This window comes from Suricata suricatta, chromosome 10 (genome assembly GCF_006229205.1).
Source record: "Suricata suricatta isolate VVHF042 chromosome 10, meerkat_22Aug2017_6uvM2_HiC, whole genome shotgun sequence".
In the NCBI taxonomy this organism is placed as follows: Eukaryota; Metazoa; Chordata; class Mammalia; order Carnivora; family Herpestidae; genus Suricata; species Suricata suricatta.
Genome location: NC_043709.1, coordinates 80,931,304 through 80,948,328, shown reverse-complemented (window position 1 = coordinate 80,948,328; position 17,025 = coordinate 80,931,304). Strand labels below are relative to the sequence as shown.

At 37.7% G+C, this 17,025-nt stretch overlaps 1 long non-coding RNA gene across 1 annotated transcript in view; it reads right to left on the bottom strand.

Moving 5' to 3' along the window:
• Positions 1-6,325: 6,325 nt before the first annotated feature.
• Positions 6,326-17,025, bottom strand: part of LOC115303486 — a 30,803-nt gene continuing 20,103 nt past the window's right edge. The window contains exon 3 of the long non-coding RNA XR_003914082.1: positions 6,326-6,713. This is a non-coding gene — a long non-coding RNA (uncharacterized LOC115303486). The remainder of the gene's footprint in view (positions 6,714-17,025) is intronic.

The following is a 17,025-nucleotide window of genomic DNA, read 5'->3' as shown; positions in this document are numbered from 1 at the left end:
TGCTTTTATTTTAGGAGATGATTTTCCTTTCTCAAAGAATAACTTCTTCTTTTCAGGCCTCAACCCAGAGATTTTCAACGTAGAACACAAATTATTTTATATGACAGCACACAGTCAAGAGCACGGCTAGCAGTTGACCTGGACCCTCGAACTCCTCACTCAATGTTTAGATTAGAATGATGTAATGAAAGGCTTTGGTAATTTTTCCTTTTTTTTTTACTTTTTAATTTTTTGCTGTTTATTTATTTTTGAGAGAGAGAGCGAGAGAGAGAGCGAGCACAAGCTGGGGAGGGGCAGAGAGAGAGGGAGACACAGAATCAGAAGCAGGCTCCAGGCTCTAAGCTGTCAGCACAGAGCCCGATGCGGGGCTTGAACTCACAAACCATGAGACCATGACCTGAGCTGGATGCTTAACTGACTGAGTCACCCAGGTGCCCCTCGTAACTTTACTTTTACTTTCTAGTTTGTTCTGTGATGGGAAAATCTCCCTTAAAGTATCTAGAGCAGTTTTTGGAAATCGGGCCCCCCTAGTAACTCAGTAGTCCATAGACTCCCTCCCTCTGGTTTTGTTGTTCCTAGGGGACTCCACTATTATTTTTCTTTTCCTCTTCTCCTTCTCTGCTTCACTTTAATATTGGGTCAGAAAGAACAATGCTGGGGCATTTTAATTTAAAATTAAATAATTTCCAGAAATGTATATTTGGACTCTAATGAGGCACAATAGAATGGAAATAGGCTTACTAAAGGTATGCCCGGCCATGAAAAAAAACGAAAGTGACAGCTACACACTAGTAAGAAACTGACTGAGAATGAAAAGTTTGACTGTGTTCAATAGTTTGTCTCTTGAGCAGTACCATTTGGCCAGGAGATAGAACGGTTTGTTTTAACACCCTCGCAGCCTCACGGCACAGCATTGGCAAACTGGAAAAACCAAACTGTGTCCCCCCAACCTTCTTAAGTCACCTCGAGACTGGATCTGGCACCTTTATTCCCCTTCTGTTTATCTCTGCGGGAGCACTTATTATTGTGCATTTTTTGTCTCTTTTACTAGAGTATGAACTTCTTTAGGACTAGAGTCGTATCTTGTCCATTCATTTATCCAACAAACTATCAATCAAATTTCTACTCTGTACTTCGGGCATTGGGAAGACAGCAGTGCAAAACCCAAGCAAAACAAAACCAACCAAACAAACCCAAACAAAACTCCTTGCCCTCACGTAGCTTATAGTCTATGAGGCTCTGTGTTATGTTGACTTTCCCAAACCTACTTGCCAACGTGTCTTCTGTGCTTTGATGTCTCTTACCCTCTCAATGTCTTTACTCCCTGTCCCTGTCCCCAATTCAGTCTTGCTTGGTATCTGGCGTTCAATAGATATTTGTTGAATTGAATAATTGTTGCTCTGTGTTCCATGGAGACCTGGCCTGTGGCATTCCTAAAGTTAGAAAAATATCAGCACATTGGCGTGGGGCCCATCCGCAGGTAACGTGGGAGCTACAGAGAGAAAGTTTTGTGGCAGTGACTCAGGCATGCAGAACAGGGGTGGCACAGGGTTACTATGGCATGGCCTGTGCCTATGCAAGATGCAGTCAGGATATTGGCTGAGGAGATATGGGGGTGGCTACGGACATCAAAAAGTGATTTAAGAGTTACCAGGAAACTCCCTTTCATCATCTAAGAGTATAAGCCTTAAAAAGCTGGGCAGAGGTCAATAAGCTGGTTGTTAATGGGTAGGTCACACTGACATGCAAATTTTCTCCATGAATGGATGAAAAATGTTCTGTCCCACCAGGGTTACATTTTCGAACTGGGAATGGAGATAAAGGGAGAATGCAAATGGAGGTGGAACAATGGATAATGAAGGCCTCCAAAAAATAAGCTGCAGAGGTGTATTCTAAAATTGAGAGATGGAGGGGGGTGAGGAAACTACAGTGGGGCAGTAGACTGTGATTAAAGGAAGAGATGGCCTCCAGGTCCTTGGGGGAACCTGCAAGGGGCTCTGGGCCTGTGGATTCTTAGAGTTACCAGCTCTCGTATCCAGTTTCAAACTGCTTTCTATATTGTTGTTCTCTCTGGTTAGCCTTAGCCTTCAGCAAAACTTTGTTCAATGTTTAAAAACAAGATAGATATTTAGCATAGTTGTACAAACAAAAAATGGACCCTAGGACATTGTTAGCATAGAATATAGTATGGCCCCTTAATAATGGCACATAGCTAGTAAGAAAAGTGATATAATGTATTCCTAATATATCATTAAATGAAAATAGTGGATTGTAAAATTGCATGATCCTGTTTCTGTTACAAGAAATAAATATTTGCATATCTGTGAAGGCTATTCAGTGAACTATTAATGGGGAAAAATAGTAGGTGGTGAAATTAAAAGGTTTAAATTATTTTTCAATTTTAGCAATACATTTCTTACTTATACAATAATAAGACCATGCGTGACTTATAAAAATAGGAAAAAATGCAAAGGGAATTAGAAATAAAAGTTTCTCTTGTCAAGGCTTTGCAATCTTTAAGGCTGCCATTTTGGGGGTTTCTTTACTTATATCCACTTTTTCCCCAGAGTATTAAGAAATGAAATCCTTATAACAAAACATGCCTTACTTATTCAAGCCACAGGTATTTACTAAGCCTCTATGTTGTGCTTGTGTGACTGAGTTAGATAGATCCTCAGCGTGCAAGAGTGAGCAGGTCAGATGTGATTCCTCATCTCACAGAATTCTGAACCCAAGAGCAGAACCGTGCTAACATGCCTCTGTTCTGCAGTGGGGTAGACCGAGGCCTGGCTTTGCAATTCTCCAGAAGTGGGCTCCCCTGTCCTGCCTATAAAGCCGCTGAGTGAAGAACCCAGTCACTGTGGTCCAGTCCTCATGCCATCCACTGGTGCACAATCATCACCCCACCATCTAGAACCATGCTCTTTGGCCTTCCTTGCAGAGACTCCAGCAGGCTCTTTTTTAGCTGTCACAATCCTCTTTATTAGAGTTCTTCCCCCACTAAGGCTAACTATGTAGTAAGACATTTTCTCCTTATCACTTTCCTTGAATGAGTATTTACTTAATGGAGCACTTTTGAAAGTGGTGCAAGTTAGACAGTATGAGTAGTGAATGGAGAGCATTTTAAAGTGTGCGTGTGTGCAAGAGCTATGGCGGGGAGCCTGGGGGTGCATCCCAGCACCCTCAGATCACACTCCCATCAGAAGGCTTGTCCTGCCCCTAATGCAGTAATTCCCGGTACTGCTTGCTGATCAAAGGGCTTAATGAAAACAGGACCTGATGATATGTGTTTAACTAATTAGTGATATCTACTCACTACATTTCCCAGAGGCCATCGGAGAGAAGGGGGCATGTATCCACTCATTCCATACACATTTACCGTGCATTCTTTTATGCCAGGCATTGGATTGAATGGCAAAGATCGAAAAATGAATAAGACAGGCAATACTCCTGCTTCTACAAGGTATACAACCCAGCTGTGAAACAAAAGACTGCATCCACATGATGGTTTCTATCTTATAAATCCCCTACGCAGCTACTAGGGGGGTAGCAAGGCACAGGCTCTTTGCATTGAGTTCAAGGCATAACTGGGGTTTTTAAAAACTTCTTAAAAGTTTATTTATTTTGAGAGAAAGAGAGGAGAGAGAGAGAGGAAGGGAGCGGGAGAGGGAGGGGGGATGAGAGAGAGAGAGCGAGAGGAGAGAGAGAGACCCTGAATGGGGGAGAGGCAGAGAGAGAGAGGGTCAGAGGATCTGAAGAGGGATCAGCAAAGAACCCAAGGCAGAGCTTGCAAAACAGTGAGCCACAGTTGTGCACTTAACTGACTGAGCCTCCCTCGGCATCCCAAGGCAGAACTGGGTTTAATCTCAGGTCTAGTGATTTTTTTTTCACATTCCATATTTTAGAAATTTACATATATTTTAAATGTTTGTTTATTCTCTCTTGAGAGAGAATCCCAAGCAAACTCTGCGCTGTCAGTACAGAGCCCCATTGGAGGTCTGATCCCAGGCAGTATGAGATAATGATCTGATCTGAAATCAAGAGCCAGAAGCCCAATCGACTGAGCTATCCAGGTGCCCCTAGAAATTTATATTTTTAATCAGCTTTTTCTTCTGAGGGTTTACATTTACAAAGGAAAGATTTATGTTTTACTTTTAAAAGAGACCTTATATTTTATAACAGTTTTAGATTTACATAAAAATTGTGATGATGATACAATCCAGTTATTTAAAATCTGTGAACTTTTGGGCAACTGATTTGACCTAATTAAGTCTCAGCTTCCTTAGCTGTAAAATTGGAAATATAAGCTTTCATAGGTCTGTTGAAACAATTACAAATAATATTTATAACACATCTCATATTTGGTGGGTGTTCAATAGATTCTAGATCTTATTATTGTCTTCTAGGCATGTAATTGGGTTTAGTTAAAGGCTAATGTCATTCCTGGACTTTCAGGCCAGTCATTGATGGCCTTTCAATCCCTGTGTCATCTGTCCAAGGGACATTTGGGCAGTGGCCACATCTCCAGAGTGACCCAAGTCCACTCTGTTCAGGGTCAGAGTCATGCTAGTGTTGGAAAAAGAAAAATTTTACTCTAGGAATTCTTGATTATGTAACCATTAAATCATGGTCATCCTTTTAGACAATTGACATACTTATTAGGCTGGAAGAATCTAGAATTCCAACGCTCCATCCATCTGAACTTAGCCAGAAATGAGTAAGATCAAATGACTCATTAATGGTGAGAATGGCCAACCAGCCAATTGCAGAAAAAAGAAATTTGAAGAGAGCACCACCACTAATGCGTTAGGCTGTGCTGACAAAATGTGCGTGACTAATTCACAATGTGTGTTTTAAAAAATCTATCTTTACTTGGCTTTTATAGAAACTTTTTTTTCCAAAGAAAAATGCTTAGATTCATTGCCATGGGAAATACTAGCAATTATTTTTATAGCAAACATTTTTTGAACACTAACAATATGCCACGCACCATATTGTGAGCCGAGAGCGAATTTCCTCACATAATTCTCATGACAAGTCAGTGAGGAAGGCATTGGCATTGTATCCATTCATTAAGGGTCAAAAATGACACTGAACTTGATTTCAGAGCTTCTGCTTTTAGCCCTTAGACATAATAATGTTTTATTCAATGAATAGTTTGAGCACTTTTATCAATTATGCTGGGTTCTGGGAATAATGGGGAACAAACAGAAATGGACTCTACCGTTACACAATTCACAGTGCAGAGGAAAGTCAATTATGACATGATTTCAGTGAAGTCTGATGACTATTATAATGAGAGAAAAATAAGGTGCCAAGGGAACTGAGTTCAAGTATAATTTTACACCAGCTGAGCTCTCCTGGTAGTTCGGAGACTTGCTGCATTCCACAGCAAAATGTGGGTTGTTGATTACAAGTCATTTAGTTCACAGACCTATAATCCTTTATCATCTCGGTAGGCCTTTTTCCCTCTCTTGCTCTTTCTCTCTCTTTCTTTTTTTCCTTTCTCCCTTTTTCCTTTCCTTTTAACACCTAGATTAAGAATATGTTTGGTTTCTTTCCTATTGCCTATTAATTTTCTGGAATTCAATTACTGCCTTTTTGTTCATAACTGGAAGAAAGATTTTTCAGAGATTACTTTTTTCTGTTATGCAAAGGAAGGAAAAATATTTGGTAAGGTTTGAGTCCAAGCTCTGAGACCCTTTTAAGAAAACATCTAATTCAACCCTTTTTTTGAGAAGGCAATTTCACCATCCAAAAACACCTCTTCATTAAAAAACTTACTGAATTTTTAAACATCAATCAATTCCTATTAAACAATATTGAGTTAAGTAAAACAAGTTAGAAATACGTACATTACATGTCCCTTGATACCATTTGAAATGTTGAAAAGAGAAATTCTTTTAGAAAACCATTTTGTTTTTGCCAAGCTGATAATATTTGAAAAGTAATTTGAAATATTTTGTGAAACCTCATATCCCAAGAGATTCATCCGTTTTTCCCAAACTGTTAGAACACGTTTGATTTCCACACCTAACTTATCCAGTGTGGGCCCTCCCAACAACAACAACAACAACAACACCACCAAAATACCTTTAAAGCAAGAGGGGAAAAAAGCTACTAAACTAACAAATCCAAACCAACCGTGACTCCTGGACTTGAGTGTTAGGGTGCAGTTTTTGTCTTTGCTTGAATGATCTTTTTAAAAATAATAACAGCTTCAATCTATGGAGCTCCTGTTTTGTCTTAGGAGCTGTGTAAGCTTTCACTGTTATGTCACTTAGATTTTGGGGGGGTGCAAAGAACAGAGAAACAATCACTTGGCTCAATTAATGTAGGTTTATTAAAAGGGATATGATAGGGAGAAGTAGAAAAGATAGGTAAGAGTCTCCTTGGCAGACTTGTGGAAAACTAGAGTTTTGTCATGGCCACTTAGCAACCACTGAGTAGTAGCTCTGTGGTCTAATAGTACAAGCTACCCTTTGGTGACCTCACAGGAATCCTCGGCTTCTTGCCATGCACATGATTCAACTCTTCTGTTTCTGTTTCTGTCTACCTGCTTATTTTCCATCTATTGCCATTGATGACATGCCACTCACTTTCCCTCTCCCTCATAGGCTTTGCTTACTCATGGCTTCTGTTTCCTGTCTTCCTTCTTTCCACTTCTGCATTTACCCAGTGCTGACGCTCCCGGGATGTTTCAGACTCAAACTCTGTAAGAGAGAAGAAAGGGCACTCCTTTTGTGCCATGCTTCATCATAGGCCATTAGTCGTTAGGTCACATCAATCCCTACTGAATTAGCAGGGTACATGGCAAAAACACATGGTTCACGCACCTCAGGGAACCTTTCACCAAGAATTACTCTGATGCTTTTCTGAAGAGAGAGGAATGTAACTGGCCACGTGCCTTAAAAGATCTGCACACATGTTAGTATTTAAGTCTGGAGCTAAACAAATGCACGGTTTTTATATAAAGTAAATTCTATCATCACCATTATCGTCATCACCATCATCATATCTGTCTTGCATAATAATATCTAATGCTTGACAAATATCACCTTGTATAAGTGTGTTGCTCTGTTTGTCAAATATTCTTATTAGGAGAAAACGTTTTGGGACACTGAAGAGTGTTACTTTTAGACAAAGTCAAATAAGAAGACATAATGGCATAACCTATGCCATTTTCAGACTGGGGATGCTACAGGGCAGTGGAGGCGGAGAGGCAGGGAGAAAAGTGAAGCAGCAAAACCAGCTGCTCAAACAGAGCATCCAGTTTATCTGTTTGATATTTTTCACATGCACAGAAGCTGTTGCCTTAAGAAAAGATTCCAGAGCTTAACAAAATGTTTGAAAACATGTTCAAATACCAGTTCTTCCTCTTTATTGCCATATCAAAAAGTGCCAATTACCTTCTTTTGCTTTTCTTTCTTTGTTTTGAAAATGGAAATGGGGCACCAGGGTGGCTCCATCCGTTAAGTGTCAACTTCCACACAGGTCAGGGTCTCATGGTTCCTGAGGTTGAATCCCAAATCTCTGAGCCTGGAGCCTGCTTCAGATTCTGTGTCTCCCTCTCTCTCTGCCCCTCCCTCCCTCATGCTTTGTCTTTCTCTCTCAAAAATGAATAAACTTAAAAAAAAAAAAGAAAATGGGAATTATGGTAGCTCCTTCATAGGTGTGATGTGTGAATCCACTGAAATACAGCACACAACGCACCAGGATCATTGTAACTAGATAAATGTTACTTCCTGTCTACATCAAACACTGAACAGTAAAACTCTACTGGTAGTGACTTAATCTTTCATTACTGGTTTAGAGAAGGATTTGTCAGCTTCATAAATAATACGTTGGCTGACTGTTACATAAAGTGTCTGTTATAGAAATATTTAAACTGTATTAAAGATACCAAACTATTGTACAATCAAGGAATTAGGAAGAACATAAAAAACATTACCCCATCAGATTATTCACACATATTATTTAATATGTAATTCAGTTATAATTTGAACCATAATTTCTTGAAAATATTGGGTTTTTCAAATATAAAGTATTATCATTTTTATAATTATGACTCATTCTGTGTACTTTTGGCTTCCATGTACTGTTTTATGACAGCATTTTAAAACATTAATTTCACCCTATTGATAATGTTTCCTTTCCAAAATCTTTCTAACAGTGAAATTAATTATACAAAATGCAACTCCAGAGGCTCTGGGCTGTCTCGATTAGAGAAGTGTGCAATTCTTGATCTTAGGGTCATGAGTTTGAGCCCTGTCCATTGGGTGTAGAGATTACTTAAAAATTAAAAAATTGAAAAAAATGTAACTCCAGTATCAAGAACACAAATGTGACTAAAGACCTTACACATACAAATGTTGATGATTTTTTTTTTTGACTTGCCAATATACAAGTTGGATAACTGGTCTCAATATTTGGTGACATTCCCTATTTTATAGAATTTTAGGATTGTACATGTGTGAGGCACTTATCTGGAAAATGAGGGAAATAAATGCAGAGAAGGTTCGTAGAGTCATACTTCAGTTAATCCTGGGGCCACGAACTACCAGATCTGTTGGTTCTCAACCTCTGCCTCACGCTGAGACCAACGAAACAACCACCTGCAACCATTTGCTTAGTTATCATCTGAACAGGAAGTGGAACTGGAGTCTATTCTTTTAAAGTATGTAGTAATTGTCAAAACCAGAAAACTTACAGAATAAAAGTAGGAAAAAACAGTAAAGATGTAATGCTATTTACCATTAAATAGCTTAAATTTAGCTTACTATAGCTTTAAAATAGCTCAAATAGCTTAAAAACACCACATCCAAAACCAAAAAAATATATATTTGTTTATTATTCTACATGAGGCTAAAAATCCAAGATTCTGATAGAGAAGTCAATGAGAAAAATCTAAGGATTAGAAGGCCTCTTTAGATGATAGTAGAAGTCCTCAATTATTCATTTGTCTGAAAGAAAGTCTAACCTTTATTGTATTAACCAGTGGGAAAATGTGTTTAAATATCTACAACAAGTTAATATTTATTTTTCTATGAGTAACAGCGACTGAGATTTAATATGTTTAAGTAAGTGTCAATATAGAATCTTATTTAAACTAACAGATCGTGAAGTGGAATTCAAATAAGCTGACTTGCTATTTTTCTTCTATATTGAGATATTAGCTTCTATGACGGTTGATGCCAATGTATACACCCCAGGGAAGTGTGTAAAGCATATAGAAGATGAGTTTGGAGTATCTATGGCTGCCAACTGTGTCATTGACCATCTCTCCGGGAAAGAACCATATCATTGTACTAAGCTTCTCTTCTTTACAATATCCCCACAATGCTGTATAAATTATCTATTTTTATATAGATAACATATTTGCATAGGGTAACAAATTACCCCAAAACAAGTGATTCAAAACAACAGGAGTCTCTTACAGTTTCTGTGGTTCTGGGATTTGGGTGGCTTGGTAGGTGGGTTTTTTTTTAATGTTTATTTATTTATTTTGAGAGAGAGAGACAGAGAACATGAGCAGGCAAGGGCTAGGGGAAAGAGAGAGACACAGAGAGAGAGAATCCCAAGCAGGTTCCACACTCAGCACCTGACATAGAGCTTGACCCCATGACCCTGGGATCATGACCTGAGCTGAAATCAGGAGTCTGACATTCAACCTACTGAGCCACCCAGTCGCCCTTTGGTAGGTAGTTTTAAATCAGGTCTTTCATGAGAAGTGAGAGCAGTCATCTGAAGACTTTTTGGGGCTGCAGGAAGTGCTTTGAAGGTGGCTCGCTCACACCCTGACAAGTTGGCACTGGCCGTTGGCAAGTGGCCTTAGTTCTTCTCCATGTAGGCCTCTTCTTGAGACTATTTAAGTGATCTTACAACATGACAGCTGCCTTCCTTCTTGCAAGGAATCAAAAAGAGCAAGATAGAAGCCTCAATACTTTCTGTGCTATAGTAGCTGCACCCCACATGACTGACTTTATCAATTATATTTCTATTCAGTCTATGAAGATATTACACAAGGGTGTGACTCCTAGAGTTTAGGATCATTGCAGGTCATCTTGTAGGCTGGCTTCTAAAAGGATAATGTATTAGCCAGGGATTTTTTCGTCCTCAAATGACAAACACAACTCGAATTTATCTTGCCTAAGGGGAATTTATAGGTTCACATAACTGAACAGTCATTAAGAGTGGAATGCATCTGTGCCTTCAATATTAATGAAACCAGATACACAAGCACCCTGAGAACTCCATCTACTCTAGGCGTCTGCTCCTCTTTGCATGCCAGTGGTATGCTTTCAAACCTATCACGTGGTGAGGCACACCCCCTTTCCCTTTGTATTCTTTCCAGAAGAACAGACTCTTTTCTCTTAATTCCAATTAGAAAAGTCCTAGGGAAAAACTCAGTGGCATCATGTGGTCATTTTATGGCCATTGCTTTGGCTACTTCAGTTGGATGTTCACACCAGCAGGAGGTTTGTCTGCAAAGCAGACAAATTTTCCAAAATAAATGGTGCTGTTCTGAGAAGAGAAGAGAAGAGAAGAGAAGACAACAAAACAATAGCGATCTACAAAAAGTAAATATCTTAGATTACCTAAAAGACAACCACTGTGGCACTTTTTTTTTTTAACTAACCCGCTTTGAGTAGGCTACAAGTGCCTCTCTTCATTGCCACTATTTCCTTTTACTCACTTTTATCATTAACACACTTTTAAATTTGTTGCCATCAAGGACAGTATTTATTAAGCAAGAAAGCTTTTGAAAATCTTTTTTCAAAGATTTATTTTAAAAGCTGTAGATTTTGCATTATTTTAATTTGATAACAGTGTAATTTGCAGATAGTTCAAATGAACAATTGAGGTGCTGAATGATGGGAAGTTAATAAAAGGTAATTATACTGATGGACTGGACAAATAGAATATTTGAAATCTGAAATGAGATGAACTGGATGAAAATGCTAAGAACATAAAAATTGGTTCTATTTGTCTACCTACATATATAATATTTAGAGTAAGATTGTGTATATGTATAGAAAACATTTTCAGAGTAGAAGAACAAGAAACAGAATACTCACTGCTGACAATATATGATAAAATATTAAGGGACCAAAAAATATAGAACTCCTCAAATCCTCCTTCCTTTTACTACATATAAAGCACTAAACTTTCAACTGGGAAGTCTAGATTAATCACTGTGAAAGGAAACTTGAAGCTAAAGATAAATAAAAGGATAATAAGAAGGCACCTATTTGCTTTAATGAAATCAAATTTTCTGAGCCAGCCAAAGACTTACCAAGTTACCGCATAACTTGCAAATGTGCCTGAGAACTCAATTTCAATAATCTTTAAGAAATCACGAGGTTCTTCAATAGGCAGTGTTGACCAGACGGTATTACTATGTCTAAAGAAGTATTTCCCCTCGTGCATGTGAATAAATCAAACAGAGGTGCTTTCAAACAGTAATCTCAATAAATCACCTCATCCAATAACAATGATGGCTGTATGCCTCAGAAATGTGGGCTGGAAAGGCTCAGTACAATCCAAGTGTTGGAGTGAATCCATACAAGTTACCCAGAGGATAGTCAATATCATTCACATTTCACTGAAGCTCAGTGGAAATGAATATGGAGTCATTTATTTGAGCTAGATTTGTTCCATCCTTTTTTTTTTTTCAGAATACTCAGAAATAACTTCTCACAGATCCTCTAGAGCATTTTGAAAAACTGTTTCAATGACTGGACTTTTGTAGGACAATTCTTTGTCTCCTAGAGAAATTGGTTTCCAATAGATACATAACGCAACCCACAAATGTGAATCACATTTGTAATTTAAAATTTAATAGTTACATTTAAAAAAGCAAAAAAGCAACTTGAAATTAGGAACATATTTTATTTAACCCAATGTATCAAAAATGTTATACTCTGAACATGTAATCAATATATAAATTATTGAGCTACATTTCACTTCTTGTTGGTACTAAGTCTTTAAAATACAGCATGTATTTTAAATTTCGAGTACTTCTCAACTCTAGTCACATTTCAACTGTTCAGTAGCCATACATATAGCTACTGGCTATTGTATCAGACGGTACAGGTCTAGTTCAGAATTGTGGACAGTTGGTTCTCACAGTGTTGTTCCTCCCTTCCAGTAAGACTTGAAGATGCATCAAGATTGCCCTTGGCCCAGATAAAAGGAGCTTTAAAATTCAGTGCACAGGTCTTTAGCTACTCTATCCTCTGTCACAGACATGTTCCTTTCTTTCAGTTAACTTGATAGTGCTCAAAGTGGAGCCAATTCAACACATTTTCTACATCTTTCTCCAATGAACCCATCTGGTTTAGAAAGAACATGAGGGTAAGACATATCTGAGTTCAAATCCCATCTTTGACACTTATAACTGCTGCAGAGACGTCTAAGTGTCCCTAATATGTGTCTTCCCCTTTTGTAGACTTGGAAAACTTGGCTTGATCCAAAGCCACTTGGAAAGAGGACTACTACATTTCCAGAGTAATCTGCAGCTAGATATGGCTACATGCCTAAGTTCTGACCGAGTAAAGGAAGCATTGTGGGAAGCTTCTGCGGATCTGGCAGCATGTGTGCTCTCTGCGGCATTTTCTAACTTTCTCCTGTTAGAATACGTATACTGCCATCTTGGACCATAAGATCAAAGCCATGCATAACTGGAAACATATCAGCTCACATTTACACTCCTATATATGCTACTTTGGCTTTGGAATTTCTGTCACTTGCTGCAAAAATCCTTACACAAATGACCTTGGGTAAAGGTTTAACCTCTAAGGTTATAAGAAAGGTAAAAGTGTCTGCTCTAATGGCTAGTACCAAGTAGGTATTTTATACTGCTAGTTTTTAAAAGTATATTAAAATCACAAATCCACTTAATTCTGTAAGATTCTAAATAAACTCATTTGTTCCCCTTCCAGCTCAGCTTCCTGGCTCCTTTCTGAACTAACTTGTAGATGACACAAAGATCTTCATCGTATTTGCATTTTTCTCCAGAAAATTGCTTTCCTGCCAGGATAGTCATGTTCATGAATGCCTGATGGTTCAGAAAAGCCTCTGCAAGAACCCCTCAGACAAACATTTAGCAAGGCGTTATGAGATCATTTGGCTATGCTAGTCTAGAATTTCTAAAGCAACATGAGGTCCCTCGTCATTCTATCTAAGCAGATCTATTTACTGTGCTATTATTTTTAATAGGAAAATAAAATCATTAAAGGACACTTTTAATAGATTTCTCACTTCTTAGGAGAATGAGAAGCAGACAGTGAACAAGCATAGGACGCACTCAGTGTTCTACCAGGTTTTGTTTTGGTTTTTTTTTTTTTTTTTTGATAGTGGAATAATACATGAAAAATGTCAAGGAACTCCATTTTCTGAAACAAAAGTTTAACTAAAAACAGTGACATCAGGAAGCATTTGTTCTTATTTTGAGAGAGAGAGAGAGAGAGAGAGAGAGTGAGCGAGCCCAGAAGGGGCAGAGAGAGAGAGAGAATCCCAAACCGGCTCCACACTGTCAGCGCACAGCAGGATATGGGACTTGATGTCACAGAAACGTGAAGTCATGACCTGAGCTGAAATCCAGACTAAGTCACTTAACCAACTGCGCCACCCAGGTGCCCCTCAGAAAGCATTTATGCAGAACGGCATAATAAAGGTAACCGCCAACACAAACTAAGGTTCTAAATTAAGGTTCACAAGTAAAGTTCGAACTGCCAACACAAATTAAGGTTACATACGTGCCGATGTATGTAAATTGTATATAACACATTTTAGTGAGCATTCTCATTTATTATGCTTTCAAAATACGGTTAAAACAAAAAAGGTTGGGAGTATGTCAGAAAGACACACAAGTTATAGGCCAAAATAACTCCCAATAACCAGGGTTGGAAAATTTTGAGCAACAAAATAAATAACAATAGCACTGGTTTGTAATTCAAAGAATAACAAATATCTGTAAGTCCATACTGATAAAAATACATGATTGAATAAGTAAATAACTTGGGGATAAGGGAGAAACCCTTCTTATTCCCTGACCCTTGGGTATGAGCTGGACTTACCGGCTTGCTTTCAAGGTATGTAAAGGAAAAAGGAATATGGAAAGAAAAAAATAGTAATCGTATAGCAGAGAAAACTGGGAGACACCACCTTAACAGAGTGATCAAGGTTACTGTCATCAGTGATAAGTCAGGTGGGTCACATGCTCATTCTGACACGATGCAGTGACAATGGCACTTCACCCGGTGGAGTTCTTCCCCAAATCTATAATCCTAGTCCAATCATAAGAAAACATCAGACAGACCTCAACTGAGGGACATTCTACAGAACACCTGATGGGCATGCTTCAAAATTATCAAGATCATGAAAAACAAGGACAGACTAACGCATGGTTGCAGACAGGAGGAGACTAAGAAGACATGACAACTAAATAGCATGTGCGATCTTGGACTAGATCCCGAAACAGATTACATATATATTACATAATATGCATGTTTATTACATATATATTAAATATATTATATACATTACATATAATAATCATCTTATGCCTAGTTCTCTCAGGAGCTATTAAATAAGAGAAGCATGGTAACCCTCAAGGAGTTAAACTATAAAAATGAATCAGAACAGATATAATGAAAATCACCTTTGAATAATGATGGTTTAGGTATACCAGGCACTATTCTAAGCATTTTACATAATCATTTCAAATTATTTAATCTTCCTAAAACCCCATGAAGCAGGTACTATTAGTATTTACACTTTTCTAATGTTTATTTTGAAATCATTATAAACTAACGGAAATTGAAAAAGAAATGTGTAGAGAAGTCCCATCCACACTTCCTCCAGCCACCCTCAATGTTCACATCTTACCACCTCTCTAGTACAATACTAAAATCAGAAAGTTGATATTGGTATAATACATAGAGCTTATTCAGATTTTGCCACTTGCACATGCACTCATTTGTATGTTTTTCAGCTCTATGTATTATTCCCATTTTACAGATAAGGAAACTGAGGCATAAAAGGCTAAACAATGTTCTCAAAGTCATTCAATTTGAATGTGTTGAAGCCATTCTTCAGATCTGGGCAAATTGGCTCCAGAGTCTGTACTCTTAATCATGAAGCTCTATTGTAGCTCAGTTTCGAATATTGCAGTAACTTGAATGATTACATCAGCATAGCTAAAGAGAGAATCAAAATATGTATAAAGTTCAGGAAATAGGGTAAAAAAAACCCTATCAAAATAAGAATAGGCCCATCCTGTAACTGCATAAGGACAAAGATGTGGGACCAACTATCTTCAAAGATTACAATGCAGTCACAATAAAAATTAATTATTTTAATAAAAAAGAGTATTTCAAGCTACTTTAACTAAAGAACACATCTCAGGATGTGAACAAATAGCCTTTGTTCTTATTCATGACCACAGAACAACATCTAGTTATATGTTTACTGGTAATGTCTCATTGAAAATGGGGTCCTCAAGAACTAGTATGCAAACTCAACTGGAAGTTCCTTTGGTGTCCATCTCGTTCTTGCTGCCTCTTGTTGAAAGAGAGAGTCAGTAAGTGAATAAATGAACAGAGACTGATGCCATTGTCAGCACCTGCTCCCAGCCCCCATTTATATATAATTCTGGAAGTCTTCCAGGCTTTTCAGTCCTCTCCCATTCCTAACACCCAATCAGTTCTCAAGTCCTAGGGAGACTTACCATTTTTTCATCTCTTCATTTACTTTATTTTGTTTTTCTACCACCAAAAATTATCGTCATACCTATCTTAGTACCTATGTATTCTGCTTCCCTTCCTCTTAAGATGAAATAAATGTCCCTTCTGTTTAAGGCCATGCCCTCAATTTGGGCTCTCATTTCATTTCCTCATTTTAACAAGAATATTTTTTGGCTTACATGCTCATAAATCAAATAGAAAGTAGCCATTTTTTTTATGTGTAATATGTTAATAAACTGTTCCAAATAAAATAAAAGTGAGTTATATTAATATAATTTTTTCAAATACTCTGGCTCTCAGTCTCCAGGGTCATATATGAAGATGGACTTTTTCAATCAGTGCCATTAGCATTGTAGTGAATGCCATCAATTCATAGCATTTCAGCCAATGCCAACAGGGAAATACTGATAGCAAACTGAGATGACAATGATAGATATACTAATTAGAGACTGTATATTTTTAAATATCAACAATATAAAGGTGATTTTTACAATTATGCCAGAGACAAAAGAGATGGAAAATAGCAGAAAAAACCACCCTATTTTGCTTAAGGGATACATATTTGATGAGTTTCCTCCATTTTTTTCCTTATGTAAATTAAGTATCCTTCAGTTTCTGCTTTATAAAAAGTTTTTTTCTAAAAAGAGTAGTTATCAGATTTAATATAATTTTTTCAGCTTTATTGTGATATAAATAACAAATAATATTTTAATATATTTAAAGTGTGCATGGTAGTGATTTGATATAATATACATTGTGAAAGATTCCCACCACCTAGTTAATTAACACATCTATCACCTCACTTATTCATTCATTCATTCATTCACTCAGAACTTAACAAGGATCTTGGCTCCAAATTCTCTTATTTTCTTTCACTTTCTCCCTTTTGGCTGGGTTATTTCCTTTTTTAAAAAACTTTTTTTTAATGTTTATTTATTTTTAAGAGAGAGAGAGACAGTGAGAGCAGGGGAGAAGCAGAGAGGGAGACCCAGAATTCAAAGCAGGCTCCAGGCTCTGAGCTGTCAGCACAGATCCCGACAGGCCTCAACTCCATGAACCATGAGATCATGACCTGAGCCGAAGTCAAACTCTTAACCAACTGAGCTACCCAGGTGCCCCTGGGTTATTTCCATCTGCTGACAGACATGCCTTAATGTCATCTCTGTTAAAGTAAATGAGGAAAACAACTCTTTGGCTTCAAGTTATCTCTAGCTACTACAAATTTCTTAGTCATCTTCAGGACAAAATATTGAAGTTGCTCATGTTACCTGCCTCC